Source organism: Embiotoca jacksoni, unplaced genomic scaffold, assembly GCF_022577435.1.
Source record: "Embiotoca jacksoni isolate LCO1_2020_lvr unplaced genomic scaffold, fEmbJac1.0.p SCAF_11, whole genome shotgun sequence".
NCBI lineage: Eukaryota > Metazoa > Chordata > Actinopteri > Embiotocidae > Embiotoca > Embiotoca jacksoni.
The window spans coordinates 8,004,229-8,021,822 of record NW_027185241.1 but is presented as its reverse complement, the minus strand read 5'-3'; positions in this window follow the sequence as shown (position 1 = coordinate 8,021,822).

The window sequence follows — 17,594 nt, the reverse complement described above, 5'->3', positions numbered from 1 at the left end:
AGTCTTTTGTTGTTGTTGTTGTTGTTGTTGTTGTTGTTGTTGTTTCTAGAATGTTCTTCTTAAAGGTCAGATGTTTTCTAAATACATTTTATAAATGTTATCGTGAAAAAAATGCGTAATGTTTTTAAAGCATGATATCTCACTTTAAAATAATTACATTCTGGGAACATGAAACAAATGCTGCTGAAAAAAACATGAATTAGGGTATAATGTTCGAGCAATGTTATGAAAAACATTTTAAGAATGTTTACATTAATTATTTTTAGAATGTTCTGGGGCCAAAAAAAAATACAAGATCTGCTGAAAACATTACTTGAACATTGAATATTCTCCAAACAATTTTGGAACAAAAAAAATTATTGCTGGTTAACATGGGGTGTTAACATGGATCCACCTCCATTGGTTCATTGTATACACAATCCATACTTCTAAATGCCTGCTAACTAATATTTAATAATTAATTAATCTGAAGATTATTGTGCGGATACATTTTTGGTTAAGATATGGTAAAGAAATAAGAAATAATTTCAACTCTAAACTTGGGTGAATGATATTTCATGCTATTGATATCCACTATTGATGTGTTTTCCAGGGAAGTGTGTTAGACACAAAGAAGGCTAGTATGAATTTTTCATTCAAATAAGTTTAAATCTATCACTGTTAGCTGTTTTATTATAATGAATAGTATAACTCAAAATTTGTTGCAAATTGATTCATTTTCAGCAAATTTACATCAACTAATGTCTGACAGCTATCAGCTGTAAAATGTAAGACAATGTGTGTGAACATGAAAACAGATGGGATTATAAACTCTACCAGGAATGTTATTTATGTCATGTTATATAGTGTTAATTGTCTCCACTATTAACAGAATAATGTATTTCCATACTTATCCATATCAGCATTACCAAATACATCCAGTTTAAGCATGTGATGATTCTGCTGTGTTTGTGTTAATGAAGGCAGAAGATGATGTTTATTTGGAGCTGCTTAATTAGCAGCAACAGTAATGAAGCCACATGGGACGCAGTGTTGGTATCTGGACAGCCAGGATATGATGATTATTTAGACTGGATTTGTCCAAGAAGTCGTTCTTTTTACCCTCTGTACAAGTGCAGACACAAAACACACAGATTCACACACACACACACACACACACACACACACACACACACACACACACACACACACACACACACACACATATGCAGATACACAAGCTTTCTTCTGCTGCCAGAAAAGGTGTGTGCATAAAATCTTCTGTGTTTTATGTGCATGTGTTTGTTTATCCCTTTGTATTCAAATGTGTATCTTGCAAGTCGTGTGTGTGCCTGTGTGTGTTTGTGCAGAGACGTGCATGCTAGTTATTTGCAGCAGAGCTATCAGGGACAAAGCAGGGATTATATGGTCTGTTTATAAAGGGTTAGTTGATTGTAGTGACATTACTGCTAACTGCTTCAAATCTGCAGGTATTTCCTTTCTTGCAAACTTTCATTCACTCATGTCCCATTAAATATAACCCAGTTGGGATTTATCTAACCTGTATGACAATAAAATATAAACTGAATAGTGATAAGTTGTAATGATTCATAGAAATGGGTTGTTAACAAGAAAAAACTTTGTTCCAGCATTCCAAATTGTATTAGACCTCAATCATTTAAATTGGTCCTGGGAGATGCAGCAAGTTAATTTGTAAATGGCAGAATCACACTTCATGTCCATGTGGGTGTTAAGAATAATGAGAATTGTTAAATCGAAACCTTTACGGTTATCTATTACAGAAGGAGAAAATATTCTCCTTCAAATCTGATTTTTAAAAAACAGGAGAATGTACTTGTTTGCAATATTTTCCTTGGTTTTAAATGGACAGCGATTGTTTTTAAAAGTTTTTTTCTCTATTGTTCATTTGTATCTTTTACTGGAGTATCACTGACAGTAATGGACGGAAAGGACACTGAATGGAAAGTCAAAGCTATTAAAAAATGCCAGGGTAGAATCAACTGTTAACCATTCAGCTCATTGAATGGATGTCATCATGGTGAGGTTGAGCTCTTCAGTCTGCAGCATTTCTTGTAGGTTTGCAGGTCCTGTTTTAGAAATGGTGAAGAGGGAGATGTTCAGTGAGTGTATGTAGACCTTTTTGCATGCCTGCAAATACTTGTACTTGTGTGTTTGTGTGTGTCTGCACATATATTTGTCTGTGCATGTGTGTTGTTCCAGGGAAAATGACATTCTCTGTGGTTCAATGGATACACAATGTCAGTAAAGGAGCATAAAATGCCATGAGACTTACAACACACAGGCTCTCCTCCCTCCATCTCTCTACACTTATCTTCACTGCCATTCTCCCATCTCTAAACTCTCACTTTTTTGCCTCCTACCTCACCACTCCCATTAAATAGACTACCATATTGTCCCCATATCCTTGTACTTCTCATTCTCTGATATGATGTGATGTCAGCAACAACCAAGTTAAATAGTGGTTACAGATCTACATTGATGAGTGCCAGTGTCCGTAGGTTCCAAAGCATTTCCTCACATTAATTTTGTCTTTGTGTCTTTGTTCATTTCAACAAGGGCCCATCCTTTCATGTAGAACTGATCATCTTAGCTAAGTAAACAGTTCTGTACAACTTTCCTTTTTTCTTCATTTATATAACATGTATGTTGTGTTATTATTTAGTCTCACTGTAATTTTGTCTCACTGTAATTGCTTTCTTTAATAGTATGGGTGTACATGAGGAGAATCATAGATCATTCGTTCAACAGCAACAAACTATTTAGCCATAGTCAGTTTCACAGATGTTGAGTTGTGTTTTTATCTATCTATCTATCTATCTATCTATCTATCTATCTATCTATCTATCTATCTATCTATCTATCTATCTATCTATCTATCTATCTATCTATCTATCTATCTATCTATCTATCTGTCTGTCTGTCTGTCTGTCTGTCTGTCTGTCTGTCTGTCTGTCTGTCTGTCTGTCTGTCTGTCTGTCCGTCCGTCCATCCGTCTGTCCGTCCGTCCGTCTGTCTGTCAAACGCAACCCCCTGTTCAATTTAAAATTAGAAATCGCCGCAGCACAAAGATGAAATTATATTGCAGCTCTATATTGAAAATAATAGCTTGAATAAAAATGTTTTAAATTTCCCTTCAATGTGTTCAGGTGAACAACAGAGACTCATGAAAGCAGAGTCCCAATACTATAGATCTCTGTCTGCATAGGAATGATGATTCTGTGCCAGGGTTTATGAGGACGATATCTTAAAATGATTTACAGCCCTCTACAGCTCTGCTGTAAAAATCCATGAATCATCAAGGTTTGATTTTATTAGTCAAAACTGAGAGGGACAAACGTTCACTTCATCACCTGAAGGTGGAGGTATTGAGCTCTGCAATCCTACCTCTCTCCTTCTGTCTCCAACCTGAGGAAACTGCGCTACAAGGTTAACATCTGTAGAAGTCAGAAAGAGAGGGAGGCAAAGGGGGAAAAACCAGCATGAGGAGAACAGATGAGGGGATAGGGTGCAGACTTTTGAAAATGAGGAGGGAAGATGAAAAAGAAGGAGGGAAGAGGAGCAGTAAAATAACTAAATAGAGTACAAATAAGCTGGGTTTCTTGAGGGTTAAAGGAAATATATAAAGATATTTATAAAACACACTTGCTATGACATGGTTGGAAAGAGGGAAGAGAGTGATGAAGGACAGGAACAGGAAGACTGATGAGAGAGATGGAAAAAATAATTACCAAAATAAGAGATCAATACTTTACTGCTGGGTGCTGAAATGGTGGTGGCAACTGTCTCCATGAGTTTCCTTCTTAACCAGACACGCACGCACGCACACACACAAACACACACACACACACACACACACACACACACACACACACACACACACACACACACACACACACACACACACACACATTCGAGCCCACTAACTCACTCCCACTAGACATATGCTGAAACCAACATACACAGTCACACACAAGATCGCTTCAAGCCTGAGCAGCAGAGTGTCTGTTAACGTTACAATAACAGAATAGCAGGAAGTCTGCTGAATTGTAAAAAAAACTGATAAGAAGTGCTGCATGTTTTACCTCTAGTCAATCCGATTCAAACATTGTACAGTATAAGACAGTGTGCTTTACATACAGCAAATGCAAAAAAAAATATGGTAAAACAGAAGGCATCATAATGACTGAACCGTTTCATGGCAATTGAGCAAACTCCAGCTGCTGATGTAGTGAGAGCAGGATAGGTGGCAGAAAGCTCTCCAAATTTTCAGAAAGGGAATCTTCTGATAATAATTTTTTGTTTAACTTCTGTTTCCAATATTGAAAATGCAATATGTTAATCAGCCACAAAATATCACGTATGGATATACTATCGAATTTTTTTTTACGAGAATATCATAGTGATTATCAATCTAAAGTGAGACATTTAAATTTTTTTCTTTACTTTATTCCCTAAGTGAACCGTCATGTTTCCTGTGCATGTTATCTCTGATTGAAAATTCTTTCCTCATCCTCAATGCTTGTCTCCCCTATCACTCTCTCAACCAGGAAGTGTGCTGGTGGTGATGCCCGGGGCAAAAATATGTTCGTGATAGTTTTCAAAATTTACCTTTCAACACATATTATCTATCAGTGTATATGATGTGCCAGTCTCGTCTGAAACTCATAACGTTGCAACCGATCTCATGCTTTGCTAAGTGGTAGTTTCACTCAAATCATTAATAACAGATACACACACACACACACACACACATATACACACACAAAATCTTGCTTTTGAGTTTACGTACCACAGTCATGTTTACAAAGTTTACAGAACTTCTCAGAGAGGAACACACAGATGATAACAACTCCACAGAGATCATCCTGCTGTCAGTGCAAAGACAGTCAAATCCTATTAGTCAGTCAGTCCTGCCAGTTCATTGCTTTACTTTACTGTAGCTATGGCTGCATTATTGATTTTAGACCAGTTATCAGAGAACATTGCAGCCTCTTAGTCCTTGGTGTGCATCTGAGTTTACACTCCTTCTGTCTCATTTGTGTCATGGAGAGGAGTTGAAGGAGAAAACACCAGCTCGTCCTGTCATGAGCTGGAAAGATGAAGGTTAAAAGCACACACAAAAAAAATGCCCACCCATGGAGAGAGTACTTTGGCAAGAGTGTCACGGATAATATATTTCACAACTGTGTGGTCTGACAAACAGTCTACAGTTGTTTATTAAAGTCATGGGTGTGTGGGGCTGTTGTGCCTTATCCTTTGCAAGAAAATGTGATGAAGATGCATCACAGTGTTCCCAGGTACCAAAAACTGAGACATTACAAAGAGGCCAGAATTATTCTATTTCAGGTTAAACGGTCTGTGTGCAGCTCGACTGTACAACCTATATGAAGAGTGTCCTGTGGTGTACAGTCTATCCAGGAGTTGAGCAAGTTTCAAGTTAGCCACTTGAGATGAATCATCTTGTTTTTGAGGGGGTCCAACTAAAACATATACAACCGACACAATCATATACTATATACATACATAAGGCTCTCATTTACTGACCAACACATACATCATTCTCATAAACCCACAACACCCACACAAAAAAAGTAGAATGTAGATACCAGAAAATTGTTAGTGGACAAATAGTTCCACTCAGAAGAAGTTTTGAATTTAAAGACATATCTGCTAATGTCTTTGTGAATTTTGGCGACAGCAACAAATTAAAAAAAATTGCTAAGTAGGTCGAAGGGAATATGAGGGTATGTATGGTGTGAGATATTATTTTAGGATGAAAAAATGGGTACAATTAAAAATGCATTAGCGCCTATAATGTTTTACAGCATTGAGTAATACCCAGTTCAATGTTTTGTACATGGGGCAGAGCTGAGTACTGCCATCAGCATTATCCAATCTAGGCAATAAAAACTGTGTAACAATTATTATCCTTATCTTAGAAGTAAAACAAGTCATGGAGCAATACTATATACTTAGATGAATAATAGATATGTTGTTTAAAAGAAAGGATTTTATCAATCCAAAGACCCAGGTGTTTAAAGGGGATCTGTTATCAAAAGAAATAGTGATGTCTGTGGAGTCGCTAAGATCTAGTCTGATACCAAACAACATGTGATATGACTTCTTGTTGTTCAGCAGTAATTTACTGGATAAGAACCACCTCTGTACAGAGGCATTCTCACATTAAGGATCTTCCAATCACAGATGTGTTGGCACTAGATGTATAAATTACAGTGTCATCAGCATATAAATGTAGTAATCCAAGTATAAGGACTTTGACTACAAGCTGGTGCTGCCACTACAGGCCACAAGGTGGTTCCCACAGTGTAACTGTGTTAGAGGTATAGATAAGGGGTATAGCTCCACTTTGGGCTTACCATCCAAAATGAAACAGTTTGATACAAACAATGGTTGGGAAACACAATCGCAAAGCGTTTATAGGAATTTGTGTAAGGCTGAGATCTGAGCAGATATGTAATTGAATCATTTATGGTTGAACCAAGTTCAGTCTGCTGTAATATTTTACTGTGATAGATTACACAAAATGTTAATAAACTAAAACTATAGGATTTTAAAATAACTCTATATTTAGGGGGTTGTAAATGTATTGTTTATATTGTAGAAAGGGCCAAATAAGTGAGCTGATGTAAAGATTATTAAATACCTGGCAACACTGCCACTAAAATCCTGTGGCTGTTCAGCTCTCATCAAGGGTACATTTGTCAGATTCAGTCCTTCACACCCAGACAGGTGCTTTCAGTTGTTAGATCTCTGCTCAGGTTTGTGGTTGAAAGTAGAAGGACATGTATGGGAATTACTGCAATTGAACAGCATTAAAGTCAATGCTATCCTTTAATGTGAGAAATTATGCATTCTTGTAGAAGTTACACAACAACATGTGACATTAAACAGTCAATAGTCTTGCTGCAAGGGAAGGCCTTGACAGCTCTTGCGTTGACTAGCTATTTCAGATCTCAACCAAACAGCACAAAAGTCATAAAATACAACATCAAGACATTACGTTATGTTAAGGCTCTCAGACATAACCTAGACTGATACATGAGCATTGTTAAGGGGCTCCGATTCAAAGTGTCTTACAGACTTGTGAATTATTTTGCCTCTGAGGAGTTAGTGAAGCAGGCAGTGTGAATTCCTAAGAGGCCGCTACAGGAATCATAACACAAAGTCTGGGAAGCACAAAACTGGGCTTTATTCTTGTTTTGTTTATAAAAACTGTCCTCCTTGACTGACAGGCTCATTACAGTTTAACAGTTTCTGTGCTCACTGACTAGTTCTTTAATTAATGAACTTCTGTTTTATCTGTCACTCTTGTTTATAAAGAAACAAGAGGACAATGTCTCTTTCAAAACAAGACAACTTGACAAACATAAACGTATGCACACATATACCGTATATCCCATCTCTATACCATCCCTTTGTCTTGAAAAGGCATAGAGTCACCACAAAAGTAAATTTAGCAAATATAATTCACGCACTCGAATTCAGAAATCTCTAACAGGGTTTTTCCACTTTAGCCAAGTTTGGCCAACTTTAACTAAGCCATGCTGCGTCACACTGTGATGACATGCATTTTCACCGCAGCCTAACTGAAGAGGATAGCTGTGCCGAGCTGTACTGCTGTGGTTCTACTCCGTAACAGGGCTGAGAAAATGTTTTTGTAAAGTCTCTGTATTAACCTTGCGTACTTTTATACTATAGTATTCTTGTAGCTACAAACAGAATGTCTGCTGTTTGGAGTTTGGTGTCACCCTTGTGTCCCTCTTTGTACATTGATAGCACCCTTATTTTACTGTTTACTGATAGTTTTCATCTGCATCACAGTTGTGTTAAGTTACTATTAATGTAAACTGAATGTTTCCTGTTATTGGTATTCCACATTAGGCCAGCGATATACTTGCCTTTAATTATGCGTTCGCGTGCGCATGATGTTTGTGTCATGAATCCTACATCTGTTTGATGCCATGGTTGTGCACATCCTTCAAAATTGGACCATGGGCGGTAGGGGCAGTGCTGGGGCAGCATGGGGATGCAAAACTACCTGAGATCACAAAAGAAGCGACAATAATGGCTGATATATGCCTGTCACAAAAGCGTGTGTGGGAAGTTGACATTTAAACCTGAAAAACTAAATGGAAAAAAGTCAGAGACTTTTGTGTCATTGTATGGTGGAAATGATTGTCCCTCAGCCATCAGACACCTGACCTTGTTATGCAATTGTATCAGTCACCAGTCCACTGAGGCCACTTTTCCACAATAATACACTGTAGGTTTCCCTGCCCAACCTCATAATTAGCATAAGTTTAACCTCCTTAAGTGCCATGATGTTTATTGTTTACATCATGCAAATTAGAAGTTCTAACTATATCCTTAGTTCTCTGGTGGGCCCTCTATTGTAATCTTTCAGTAACATGCAGAGTACACAGTCAACTATGTGAGCAATACATGATTTAGATTTTAGCCGGTTGTTTACGCAAACAAGTGATTAAAAAGAAAGTATATCTCCATCCTGAGAAGCTTTCCACTGGTAAATGGTATGATGTTTCTATTGTAAAACAGTTTTAGGAAATGTATTGTGTTAGGGTAAATAAGCAGTTTAGATAAACTACTTTGCTTGTTGGTGCACCAGGGGAAAAACACTCGTAGCCAGCATCTACACTGATTGCAACTGTTCATGGTTAACTCACCGAAGCTTTGACCTCATCATAGAAAACCCTAAAACAGTTTACTTTTTGATAAAAGAACCCCTGTTTCTTTAGCGAAAATGTTTCGAGTGGAAGTGTGTGCACTGATTTGTCCCTTGTGAGTCATCTATCCCAGCTGTGCCTTCTGGCTTGATGAGAACATCAAGAGGCCTTTCTAACTCATGGCTGGATGTGTGCGTTTATGTGCATATGTGTATGTTTCCGATTTGTTAGTCCGTCTTATCTGTCAGTTTCTTCTGAGTGGATGATGCTTCATACAGATCCCAGATGCACTTTATTTAAAAAGAGCCTCAGATGGTCATGTAGCTGTGCCATTTAAGCTATATTATTATTCTGTAAGTATCAGACTTAGGCATAAAGATGACATTTATTACATGCACTGTTATTGTCCTTTATTGGCCAGTAAACACATACTGTATTTGTCCAGCATGTGAATTATGCTGACAAATAACCCCCAAAAAACCTTTATCTTTCAGCACATTTTTTAAATCTAAATAGAAGAAACAGAGCATGCTCACAATACTGACTTTGGTCTCCCTATAATTAAGTGCTGGTACAGAATTTTGATCAGATGGCATGAGACAATTACTCAGGTTATCCTATATAGGATGTAATATTACATTTAAAGAAGCAAAGAAGGAGAAAAAAGACTGCAAAACTAAACAGGCCCACTGACTACAAAACAAGATTTTGCCATGTCAACTTTCTGTGCCTGATAGATTAGCAAACAGAAGCCTATATAAATCTGACAGAAACAGTTAACCCTCGTGTTGTCCTTGGGTCAAAATGACCCGCAGCTGTGTTCAACCAAGTTCTATTTTATTTTCAAATTTTTTTGGGGGGATCATTGGTGACAAGGAGGCTGTGAGGGTTTCTTTAAAGAATGATGGCCAATGATCCCAAAAAAATATAAAAATATAGAAATAAAATAGAACTTGGTTGAACACAGCTGCGGGTCATTTTGACCCGAGGACAACACGAGGGATAAACCATTTCTGACTAGTAATAAATATCAAAAGACCGACAATAGAATATGTTATTTGAAAAAAAAGAGCAAATATTAATAGCTTATTAATAATTAAACAATTATGTACTTGCATGACTCTTTTGTGCCTGTACTTAAAACTTGTTTTGGTGTATTGGATGTTCCCAAAGTCAAATAGGTTACAAGCAAGTAAATCGTGATGGCAATTCCCATCTTGAGTGAATGCAAGATGAAATTACACTTGTGACCTTGTCTATTTTAAGTAACAGTAGTAGGAGAGGACAATACTGAGTGTTCATATCAGTATAATCACAAATGTTAACAAATGGACATGAGCAGAGGGCGCACAACAAATTATGTTTCAGACATCAGCAACAGAGAGCCTTGAAATGCTTCAGAAAAGCTACAGCAATGAAGCAATGAGTCGGTTGAGGTGTTCTGAGTGACATTTGCCTTTCAAGAGTGGCAGAATGCCACTGTCCAAAGCCGAAAAAAGCTCTTCATGTCAGGTCTGAAGGAAAAAACATTCAGTGCCACCAACCAGAACTGTGGTGCGATGGCACTTGGTTCTCTAACGCAACAATAAGCCTGCTCAGAGCTCATTAAAAAAACAAGCAAGTTTCTTGCCTTCAACAACAAAATCGTCGCTCCTTATCACTCTTACTCGCCAGATTTGGCTGCCTGCAATTTCTTTCTGTTCCCCAAGATTTGACACAAACTTTGATGTGCGATCAAAACCAAAACAGATGTAACTTAGGTGCTGATGTTGATCAAGTGACAAAAATTGGAATACTTACTCACAAATGTTATAGCTCCCCCAACTCCTGTACATCACAGTGCCAAGCTCCACAACAGGAGCAGTCTCAGACCTTTTTGATTCACTCTCCTAAATGTTAACTTATATCTATCTTGGAGACTCTTTGGCTTGCTAAATGTTACATTTTCTTCACTTCTTATCTAGTCTAGTATATTTCTAGTATATACACAGCCTGTTTGAAATCGTAGACTAAGAGCATCTGTGCTTCATTTGATGTGAACCAGCATTGATTTGGTTTTGTTGCTCTGGCAAAGCAAGAAAATAAGCCGAAAAACGTGTCTAGGGGCAAAGGAGGATGTTGATTCAGGGAGCCATCTGATTCACAGTTAATGTAAAAACATTTTTGCTTAATGCAGCTTTAATGATGTTGGCTGCCACAATAAGAGACTCCATATTTCACTTACGTCCTGAACTGAACAAGCTGTTGAGCCACTGCACTAATTTAGAGTATGTGTTTCTTCCTCATGTTCCTTCTCTGTGTCTATTATTTTGCTGCTTTCTTTTCTCTTTAAACATAACAACCCTTGAGAAAGGCTTTCTACTCACCCTAAGACACAACATTTTCCTATGCAACCTTATCAATTAAAAAAAAAGAAAATAATGTACACCACCCACAGTTATTTGCTGTTTTTTTTTTTTAATTCCATGCCATTTATCAATACAAGCCTCTTGCAGTGTACATTTACATAAACCTGTAACAGCACTGCTTTATCATTTAATTGGTCGCCGTTGAGAGAGACACCCTAACATGCAAATAATACAGAAAGTGTGAATTAAAACCTACCACACAGAACACAAGCAGAAGAGCTTTTGAATTCACAAGTTGCAGACAACTGTGATACTTTTGCTTCAAGAGTTTTTAATTTTCTTCAGCAAAACAGAAGGCCAGAAGTCCAGTTTGTGAGGAGAATTGCATGTTTTTTTTTTTGTTATCCTCCTGGTGTTGATTTGTAAGTAATTATTGATTTTTCATCAGGGACAACTCAACGACACCTATGAGGCAAAAAGGAACAGAGAAAACTATCGCAAAGAAAGGGAGCCAAACAGAAAAGTTTACTTCCTATAAACACTAGTCTTTGCTTTTAATTAGCAGCTACGAACATAAACTTAAAGAGATGGCATTTCTGATAATTCAATATATATTCATCTTTTCCTTATCATAAGTAAGAGATATTAAATATACTATGATATTAAAGATAAAAAAAAATAATCTAAGAATTATAAAGATGCAATACTACTAAAAATTAATATACGTACATCTCTTAGTACACTTTGAGATAGAAAAGCTGCAGGTGCTGTCTAACAACCTGTTAAACCACAACTTCACGCTACTCTGCTTAGTCCCTGTTGAAACAGACATTTAAAAGGGCACCTTTGCTCCCTGAACCCTGCCAGTCAGGAGTCGACTTTAGGTCATTGTCACCTCTTGTGACATGTCTTCACTGCAGTGTGTCTAATAACTGTATTTCTGTTACATGTAACCTGTGACTTGCTTTCCCTGAAATGACAGTGACTGGTAGGGTTAAGGTTGGATGACTTTGTTGTTTACTCTCGAGGGAGAAGTCCATTTATCATACTGAGAGTTGTGAGTGGGAGTAGTCTGATGACACGGGCTGCTGCACCACAGGGAGCTGCTGTACGTGTGCTGTATACTGTTAGTAGAATGTGCAGAAGACATGTTTGTTTCTGGATCATATTGATAATAGTTATAATAAGATGAACAATGATACAAAATGCTTTACAGTTAAGCCAGACAAAAAGACAAAAGATAGATTAATGAAACGAGTACATTTCTAAAACTACATTGTGGAACATGATAGGTATTGTTGGTCAAGACAGATAAACAAACCCTTACAGTAGTCAGGATGGTATAAAATAAAACACATATAGACGTCTCCCGAGATCTTTGATAGTTGCAGTAGATTCAGTGTCATTTTTGTAATGCTAAACACTGGTAGAAGAATTGTAGTCATTCATAGTTAGAGTTCAGGTCACATAAGAATTATCTGGAAGCTAACTCAAAAAAAGAAATCATTGTTTGTGATCGATGCTTCTGATGCTTTCGGTGATAGAAATGTACCCAGTGGCAGTCTTTGTCCCAAAAGGAATAATCTGTTTAGATTGTTTTAGATTTTTATTCTGGAGATTCAAGATAGGTCTGAAAGTATAATTGTTCTCGTCGCATAAGTTCACAGGTGGCAGCGACCTTGTCTAAAATGTAGCGACTGTGTTAACTCTTTTTTGCTTTGCTTGTTTGCAGCATTAGCCCCAAGGTTAGAGTCCAAGGCTTAACAAAAAGTAAGTTAGCCCATCCCATTGTTAGCTACTGCAACATGAAAAGAGACAAAACAACCTAAAGGCAGCCTCTGCTGTTGATGCTATAGTGTGGATAACCCTGGGTTAAGAGCATGTGAAAAGTGATTTACAGTGGTAAAGGTTTAACAGTGTCTTTGATTACCTGTGTGGACAAGGATGTGCTGACTTGGTTCTTTGTTGCTCTGACTGATTGGCCCCCATGGACAGATGGACTCAATGACTGGCCCAGGGCATACAGAGAGTAGCAAGCAGGAAGTCCTCATAAAGAGAGAGGGATGTTCAATCTTCCAGCTCCCCAGACAACCACAACATCTCTTCTGCTGAGCCTTATCTATTTCCATGGGCATGTTTCTATCTGCTTCTGTCTCTTTTTGTTCCCGTTTGTTTCACTGTATATGCTCCCCCTCCTCTCTCGCTCCCCCCTTCTCCGTACTCCTAATTGTGTTTTTGCCCCTATAACTTTCTCCATTCCTCTTTCTAAGACTGCCTCAGACCTCACACTCTCTAATATCTCCTTTTTTTTTTTTTTTTTTTAAATTCTCCCCACTTCCTGTCTGCACTACTGTCCTTTTCTTTTGCTCTCTCTTTCTTTTCCCTACAGCAGCTTTCAGAAAATGGTCTTCAGTGTAAAATGAGACAGAGAGAGATTGGCGAGCAGTATTAGAGTGAGAGGGAGACTCTGGAAGGAGGTTGTAAAAACGAAGCCTCCATGGGGAAATACCCACAGCTGTATTAAGATCTCCTTGTCTCCTTGTCTTTTAAATGGCTCCCATTCTCCAGCTAATTGTTTTGAAGCCAGGTCTGTATATTCCCAGTGAGATCTGGCACTACTCATTGAATTAGCCTGGAGTTACAGAAATATCTCTTTTATCAATCTTTGAGAGAGAAATATGTCTTTCCACTCTCCCTCTTTCTCCCACTGTCTGTTCCAGTCCTCATGTATTTCTCCCTCCATTTTCCGCCTCATAAAAGCATTTCTGTTTAATTCATTTCACTGAGAAACAGGAAAAAGGACAATGTGACAAAGATTGTGAGGATTCACATCGTGTGACAAGACTTAATCCACTGAGCCATAGGGATTCCTCCTAATACTGCAGTAACAAAATATGCTTACTCAGAACATAATTATTTCTGGAGGTGAAGACCCCAACTGGCAGATACCTTTTCTCCTTTCAGGCAGTTTGTCATCTCCACCCAGCAATTTATGAATCAGGGTATAGCTTACCAGTGAGGCGAGGGTTTGAAGGAGACTTTGACTGATGTTAATGCCCGTACATAGTTGAAGCAATTTGCTGAAATGCTTCATTCGTCGCTGCTAATCTGAAGCTTGTATGACACACTGCAGGTGGCAGATTTGAAGTGTCACCAACTGCTTTATTTCAGCACAATAACAGGTACCATTACGGAACACTTTCAAGGGACAGACTTTTGCATACTGTTTCTGTAGTGTGCAATTATCTGAATGATTAGTAATTATACAAGTGATTTGTTGTTCTTTACATTTCAAATTAAAATTCTGTATCAAAGGTATCAAAGTATTTTCCCTGCTCATCAATTTCCATTAAAATGGGACCTGCTCACCAGAATAGGTTGCAGCTCCATCTGTGACACTTAACTGAAGTCATTGGAGATAGATGTAACTGAATGAACATGAACGTGCATATGGCTGGCACTGTATGACCCTGCCTTCAGAGAAAATCGGTTATTTGTGAAAATTATTATTATAATGATTCTGATTATATTTAAGTATTTCTTCTTGCAGACAGCTAAGACAGAAGGCAATGCTAACCATCCTGCAATTAAATGAAACAAGTCAGGTTGCGGTTTACATCCATGTATGCTCAGACTCGTATAATATGTAAGGTGACAACTTTTAAAGAATCTTTATGTGTTCACATCTTTGGCCAACAAAGCTGGTTCCAAAAACACACAAAGTTGATGAAAGTCCATGACAGAAGACAATTCTTCAAATGGATGGTGCTGCAAAAACAGTACAAATTCCAAAAGGCAGATTCTTCACTCACATCTTTAACCTGACAGCAGAGAAGATCTAAACAATCACCAAAGTTTCAAGGTGGTTAACCAAGTTTAGTGTCACCAAACAAATGTCAGGTACCATCACAATCTGCTCTTCTGTCCCTGAGTTTTGCCATTGCGTTCCCAACAGTGGGACAGATGTGAGGTAACAGACCTTGAGCTTTGACCACCAACATGTAATTAGTGCATCGTTGATTCCAAGTGAGAATTCCTGCCACATTTAAAGAACTTCCCTCATGGCATTCTTGAGATGTCACATTCAAAAGAACATTGTGTTTACCCTTGTGTCCAAGTTGATGTTTGTGCCAAATTTGAAGAAATTCCCTCAAGAATTCCAGAGATAACATATTCACAAGAATGGGATAGATGGATAGGATGATCGAGAAGTTACAGTGACCTTCACCTTTGGCCTTTGATAGTCAAAACCTAATCAGTTCACCCTTGAGTCCACGTGAACATTTGTGTCAAATTTTATAAAATTTCCTCAAGGTGTTCATGAGATATCACATTCACAAGCCTGGGACGAACGTACACGAATGGGCAGACGTACAACCCCAAAACATAATGCTATCATGAAGTATAGTTTCACAGGGATTCAGCAATGCATGTGAAACTTGATATCGTGTCCCAATGAGTATGTCTTAGGAAAACCTGAGTCCAAGGACAGGAGACTCATTTAATTTAGCTTTACTATTAAATTAAAGTTGGAGACCTTGCAAAAGAAACTTCTTAAAACAGCCTCTCAACACTTAGGCAACAACCTTGAGGAGCGGTGGTGTATGGAGAAGTCAAACAAAGGTGAAGAGTCTTTACATCAGTAAGAAGAGATGGTGCCAAGAAAACAGCGGAAATGAAGTAAATTGTTGCTTTCTGTACACGAGTCAATTTCAGCACTGAGCCAACAACCTTGACAAGTTGGTATATTTATAGTGTAACTCAAAGTCAGTGTTTACAATGCGACTCAAAGCCAAGGGGATTTTGGAGTAAAGTGTTGCCATCCATTTATACGTAAGTCAAATTAAGCCAAGTTAGTTTGACTGATATGGATATTACTGGACTGCATATTACCATAGAAGCAGGTTTTTCCATATTCATGCTTATTATTTTGGTCTCTTCACACAAAGCAAGATAAAATACTGCCTGCTGAACAGTTAGGAACCAATCGTCAGCTTTGATGTGAAGTCTGGCAGACAGCGAGGGTTAGAGAAGTAAGAGGGGCGGGAAGAGAACGAGTGTTTGTAGGAAAAGAAGAGCTGAGGGGGAAAAAAAAGCAGCGCACAGATGAAGGGAATGAAAGAGAATGTGAGAGAAAAGTGTGTGCGTAGTTGAGAAGGACCCAGTCGCAGTGAGACAGAGAGTTAAAAGAGCGTCCGTTCTGGTCACGATGAGACGCTTCATTGTGTGTGGACGGCATCCAGGAAGTAGCTGGACTGAATTGGAAGAGTTTCCCGTCCTTTGAGAGCATCTCTTTTAATCATGGCCGTTGGGGCTTTGGGAACCAGCTTTACCACGGAGAGGACGCTGTTAATTAGACGGCACGTTACTGCACATCCCTGAAGAGTCAACACCCTGCACAGCATGATTACACTCTGTTTCTGTCTCACACACATAAACATACACAAATCTCACAGTCATGCTTGCTCTCTCTCAGCCTTTTTACCATATACATAAACAAACAAATGCAAATATAAAAATGCATTACACATGTAACAGTGTTGGTTTTGTACAATATTTTTCCAAATTTGTATCCATGACTTTTATAACAACTTTTCCTATTCACTAATTTCTTGGGCATTTCCTCTTACTACATTATATTATCAACCAACCTCTGTGACTCCTACACCCCCAATTTAAACGGTCGCTATCAAGCCTCATTTTTTTCTTGCCTTTTGTCCTTTTTGAAAACTCACTTCTAAAAAAAATCTGATATATATATTGAAGCTACAGTACTGCTGATTGACATTCAATGTAATGAGTAATTTGAGTACAGACTCCTTTGTGTCTAAGATGCAGAGATTTTGCTTCCTAAGTTGTGAGAACATAAAAAACAATGTGATAAACTGTCATGAGATATGCACTACATACCCGCAAGTATGTGGACACATCCTGAGATTTTTGAACATCAAAACCACAGGCTTTAAAATTGTGCTAGATGAGCGACCAATCAATTAGGAAAGCTTTCTACAAGCTGTAAGGATTTACGCCAATTCAGCATCACATCATTGAGGATGAGTTCGGTTGGTTGGAGTTCAAATTCATACCAAAGGTATTTACTGAGGTTGGGACTCTTTGCAAGCTACTCAAAGTTCTTTTACACTCAACTGTAAAAAATATTTCTTTATGGATCTGTCTTTGTTCATGGGATATTATCATCTTGAGACAGGAAAGGGTCAGGGTCTGCAGCCCCCCCCCCCAAAAAAATAATAATAATTATTGTTTAAAATATGATTGTATACTCTAGATTATTGGATTATTGTATGCTTCTTGACTGGAACTAACACACTGTGGGCCTGATTTACTAAAGGTTTTCATGTGTAAAATCACATGCAAACTCCACACCACCCGCAAAAAAATGTTCAAGCAGATATACCAACGACGTGCAGTGAGGATTGCATCTTTCAAATGTGCAATTTAACACACGTTGTCCATTTTGCGTGTTTGCCAACATGCATATGTAATATTGGACGTTTCTACC